The sequence below is a fragment of the Paramisgurnus dabryanus genome, chromosome 6, assembly GCF_030506205.2.
Source record: "Paramisgurnus dabryanus chromosome 6, PD_genome_1.1, whole genome shotgun sequence".
Lineage (NCBI taxonomy): Eukaryota > Metazoa > Chordata > Actinopteri > Cypriniformes > Cobitidae > Paramisgurnus > Paramisgurnus dabryanus.
In genome coordinates, this window is record NC_133342.1 from 6,510,479 (window position 1) to 6,516,478 (window position 6,000).

Below are 6,000 nucleotides of genomic sequence, written 5' to 3' on the forward strand. Positions count from 1 at the left end.
CCTGGGACAACTTCTGCCCTGAGACCAGGAGGAATTCACCTGCCCTGGGACAACTTCTGCCCTGAGACCAGAGAAGACACCTGACTCCCTTTTGTCCAACTATGTTGCCCTGAGAAGAAAAAAATACGACTTCTGCCCTGAGACCAGGAGGGACTTACCTGCCCTGGGACCAGATAAGATTAAACAGTCATGAGGAAAAGACAAAATCTAGAAATATCTGTCTGCCCTGAGACCAGGAGGGATTCACCTGCCCTGGGACAATGTGGAAAATAATGGTCTCTGCCCTAAGACCAGATAATACTAAACAGTCATAAAGAAAAGTAAAAATTTAGAAATATCTGTCTGCCCTGAGACCAGGAGGAATTCACCTGCCCTGGGACAAAATTTTGGAAAACAGTCTCTGCCCTGGGACCAGATGAGACTAACAGTCATTAAGAAAAGTCAAATTTATAAAGTAGACTACAATGCCCTAAATAGTTTTAATAAGAGTACAGTAAAGCTTATTGCAATGGACTTAAACAAGCTTTCTAGCTTACCTGATTATAGCTTGATTAGCTTGACACACATGCAATTAGCAGGTGAATATACAAAAGGTGTATATATTTAAGAAATATTTGCATGTATATACATGTATAAATTTATAAATATTTGTATGCATGTATAAATATTTGTATGCATGTTTATAGATTAATATATAATTTATTTAAATATACATTTTGTATATCTAATAACATTTTTTTCATAAATATATACAAGCATGTGTGTGTGTGTGTATATATATATACACACATATATATAATTATACACAGTACACAAACATTTATAATGTAAATACAAACTTATCTTTTGGATAGGATAATCACAATATCATATCGTGACAGCCCTACAACTAATATACTAAATAATACATACAAAATATGACTTCTGCCCTGTCTATTTTTTTTTCTTTAAGACTGGGGCCGGTTGCATAAACCTCTAAGACTAGTCTTACAAGTTAGACATCAATTTATTTTCTTCATAACGGTTCATAGCTTTTTTAAATCAGTTACATAAAAACGTAGATAAGCCTACATTGATACCGAAAATTAAGACAGTAATTAACCGGTGACTAGCTGATAGTAGGTCATACTAGAACTTAAGACACTGTCTAAACATTATGGCTATGTTTATGCAACCGTCCGCTGGTATTTACTTTTTAAGTCAGTTGCATAACATTATAGACTGGTCTAATTTACAGTAAGCCAAAAAAGTACGACTGGTAGGCTACCCCTTGGCTAACTTTCCTTTACAATCTATGTTGCCATGGAAACAAATAAACTGCCAAGTTTCATCTCATATTCAACTAGAAGATTATAAGTGTTACTCAATCTAAAACGGCAGTAGCTTGCAGTGTTTAAAATGAAGCAAATAATAATAATAATCACCATCAAAACATTATTAACGTTACTCACGAGAGTATCGATGCGACAGCGGAGACCGCGACGGCGCGACCGCGTGTATCTTTCCCTGCTGGGGGTAACGTGCGCCCGCTAGCTTGCAGTGTTTAAAATGAAGCAAATAATAATAATCGCCATCAAAACATTATTACTCACGAGAGTATCGATGCGACAGCGGAGACCGCGACGGCGCGACCGCGTGTATCTTTCCCTGCTGTGGGTAACGTGCGCCCGGTACTCCGCTCTCGCTTCCCCCGGGGAATCCCCAAAACATCGGAGATTCGTCTCTGTATATTTCAATTATCATTTCCGTTGTCCATTTCAATTTGAGATGGTCCTCCGAGATAGATGTGAGCTTATTTTATGCAATGGTCTTTCTTCAGTTTAGTTAGTCAGACTATTTGTCTTAAGATAATTACTAACGATATGTCAGGATTGATTCACCGTGCTCTAGGACAAAATTGTGGGAAAAAGTATCTGCCCTGGGACCAGATGAGACTAAACAGTCATGAAGAAAAGCCAAATTTATAAATTTGACTACAACGCCCTAAATATTCATTTATTTTTTTAATAAAAGGCTCCACTTTCGAGAATTACGTTTTTGTTTTTACAAACTTACTTAGAAACGCTGGTCCTCTTGCCTCTTGCATCCCCGGCCGCGGGACTTTGACGGTTGAGCTTGGAAATGGTGGCCCCGCCTCTGCAGTTCTCTCCTCTCTCACGATTGGTTGTCAGATTAAACCAATCACAAACATTTCTGCCCTCAGGACAACTTTGAGTCAAGAAAATTCCCACGAGCGTTTTCTCCACAGGTTCACTGAGGACAGAGGTAAGTTAGCATTCATAGAAGTGCGTGACTCACAGACTGGGCTTTCTGGTTTCTCCACAGGTTCGCTGAGGACAGAGGTAAGTGGTCATTTAATAACACACGTTACTCACAACGTAGGGCTCTGGAACGTTCTGCACAGGCTTGCTAGGAGCAGAGGTAAGTTAGCATTCATGGGAGTGCATGACTCACAGACTGGGCTTTCTGGTTTTCTCCACAGGTTCACTGAGGACAGAGGTAAGTTAGCATTCATAGAAGTGCGTGACTCACAGACTGGGCTTTCTGGTTTCTCCACAGGTTCGCTGAGGACAGAGGTAAGTGGTCATTTAATAACACACGTTACTCACAACGTAGGGCTCTGGAACGTTCTGCACAGGCTTGCTAGGAGCAGAGGTAAGTTAGCATTCATGGGAGTGCATGACTCACAGACTGGGCTTTCTGGTTTTCTCCACAGGTTCACTGAGGACAGAGGTAAGTTAGCATTCATAGAAGTGCGTGGCTCACAGACTGGGCTTTCTGGTTTCTCCACAGGTTCACTGGGGACAGAGGTAAGTGGTCATTTAATAACACACGTTACTCACAACTTAGGGCTCTGGAACGTTCTGCACAGGATTTCCAAGAGCAGAGGTGAATAAGCATTCATAAAAGTACAGGACTCTCAGACTGGGACTTTCTGGTTTCTCCACAAATCACACTAATGTTACAGGCAAGTAATTTCTATCCACTGCGCTGGTCAGTTCGACACATTGTTATTTTCACACGGAGCCTCTGGGATGAAACAGTCTCTATCTCCAAAAGAAAGCACAGCACTACACTGCAAGCTTCAGTGAAAACACACAAATTGAAAGTCGGGACTCACCCACAGCATCACACGCACACACTTGTTGTGAGGTAAGGACATAGGCAGCTAATCTCAGATTCCTCCTGTGGCTCGTCGGCCGAAATTTCCAACACACAGGAAAGGTGGAAAGCGATTACTTCTGGATTTGTTCTTCGTATACACTAGACCAGTGGTGTCAAACTCAATTTCATCCCGGGCCACATCAGCATTACGGTTAATCTCAAAGGGCCGGTTGTATTTGAATGACTGTATGAATCTATCAACTCTTTTATTACTGTATATTGCATAATTTTCTCTGCATTTGCTTACTATTGGTTTTGTTAATAACTCAATTAATACCTAGCTTTGAAAGTAAAAGCCCAGGCAAATAATGACAAAGTGTATAGAGTACAACTATTCTACAGATTATTTTTAAAATAATTGTGGTGACAAAAACACATGTTGTATGTGAGTACAGTACACTCAAAATGTTATGTTATCCTTCATTGTGCAGGTCAGAAAATGAGAGGCATTTTAGATACTAATAAAGAGTTTTACAAACTCCACCACAATATGCATTTATTAAACACATCTATCCTCGCTTGTCATTTTTTGCCCTCTTTACAAAAAAGCTGTGATTTTTTTTACCTGGCTTTGAGTGTCTGACTGTTTGACTGACGTCTCATGAGTTCAGTGTTGTAGGCTACAGATCAATAGATTCAATCGTTTATTAATGAGTCAGATGGGTCATTAGTTCGCGTATTCAGCGGAAATAGACGCGTTGTAAACTAATCCCAGCTGGACATCGCGAAACATTTCTGTACACGAGTCGGAAAACATTTTCTCGCTGGATGCGCGTGAGCGGGCGCGAGAGAGGGAGAGAAAGAACGAGCAGATACTGTCCGTTTCCATATGCGGAGGTCGCATAGGCAGCGTCATCAAGCCTGGTTTATTTAAGTTAACTGACCATTACATTCGCAAGTCATACGCATAGTACAACTATTTACTATAAACAAAGAATAATATTTAACTTTATAATTGTTAATATTCTGAAACAAGACAGTCTTGATGACGTATGCAGCCTGGAAATGCGAGCTCCGGACGCTGCAGCGTTCGCATTCAGACACGCCCATTCTAGTAGTGCGCGCGTGCGGGGCACTGCTCGTTCTTTCTCATGCAATCATCAACATTATCACTATATTTACATTACAAAAAGACTTTGGCGGGGCAAAAATTAGTTTTTGTGGCTGCTAAAAAAATCTATATAGGAAATAACCTGCAAAAATAACACTTATAAAAACAATAAAATAATCTGTAAACTCTCGCAGGCCACATAATTAACATAATTTGTAAACTATCGCGGGGCAGATGAAATGAGGGGGCGGGCCGGATTTGGCCCGCGGGCCTTGAGTTTGACACCCCTGCACTAGACGTCCATCAGCTCACCCACACTTATTCCTCCGGTGGAGCCGGAACTATAAATAGACACTCCAAACACGCACAATAATTCCACCTCTGCAACGTATATACAATATCCCAGCTGTACTCACATGTCGACCCATCTCATATTGTTTTCTTCACCCAGTTATCCTCACATAACTTCCTCCTCAAGGTAAACATCCACCTCTTCCTGTCTCTTTCTTCCCCAAGGGTTTAGATCGTCGCTCTCCAGCCTATAACACAGCCAACCGTACACAAACACCGGCACCACAGAGAAGCACTCCAGTGCAGTGTTCCTTTAATTCTCACGCTCCGTCCTTTTCGCCTCCCTTGGCTGCCGCACTCTTTCCTTCCGCTATAAGCGCTTTGTGGATCAACGGCGCCCTCCGGCTCCTCCAAGGACGGAGCGTGTGATCAAGTCTGCCCTAGGCAAAAATGAACTCGTGCCTGCAACAACCGCCGTCCTTCGGGCTTCTTCGGGCCTTTTTTTATGTGCGTTGTCTCTATTCCCTCCTCCAATCATGAATTCCCAGCTTGATTCGTCACACCTGTTGCTCGTTTGTCCATGATCTGAGAGCTAGGGAGACCAGGAAGTAACATTGTGTTTATACACAGAGGTCTGGCAGGAAACCATCTTCAAGTGGAACCAACCTCCTCTGCTTTTGGTTCCGCTCCATTTTAGTCACCCTGTGACATCCCCCCCTGCCAAACCGTTCTAGTCCCTAGAACGAGCAGTTGGTGATGGAGAAAGTTAAGTGGGTTCTTTTTAAAAAAAAAAAATGTAGTAGGCCATTGGAGGGCCTTGGTCGCTCAACTCGAGGTGGGGCCCTGCCGACTGCGCCAAATCTGTCACAGGTCGGGGCGGACCCGAGATAGCTAAAGGGTCACGCCCCTACCTAGTTCCCACCTCGAGGAGGTTCCCAAAGTCACCCCAATGACCAAACCAACACAATATTAAAATTTAACAACTTTTATTAAATATTAAAAGGTAAAGGGGGAAGGGGGAAGGGGCAATTTAAAATGTCTCTCTTTCTCTCTTCCTTCTGGTTTTAGACGGGTCTCCACAAGACGTGAAAGAGTGGGGTCCCTATCTGGGGTTTCCCTGTTGTCCGTGGCGCCCTCCGCTGTCAGACTGGAGCTTTAAGACCTCTCTGCACCGGTTGGTGGGGAGCAAAGGTAAGTTAGCATTTATAGAAGTGCGTGACCCACCGACTGGGCTTTCTGGTTTCTCCACAGGTTCACTGAGGACGGAGGTAAGTGGTCGTTTAATAACACACGTTACTCACAACGTAGGGCTCTGGAACGTTCTGCACAGGCTTGCTAGAAGCAGAGGTAAGTTAGCATTCATAGAAGTGCGTGACTCAAAGACTGGGCTTTCTGGTTTCTCCACAGGTTCGCTGAGGACAGAGGTAAGTGGTCATTTAATAACCCACGTTACTCACAACGTACTGTAGGGCTCTGGAACGTTCTGCACAGGC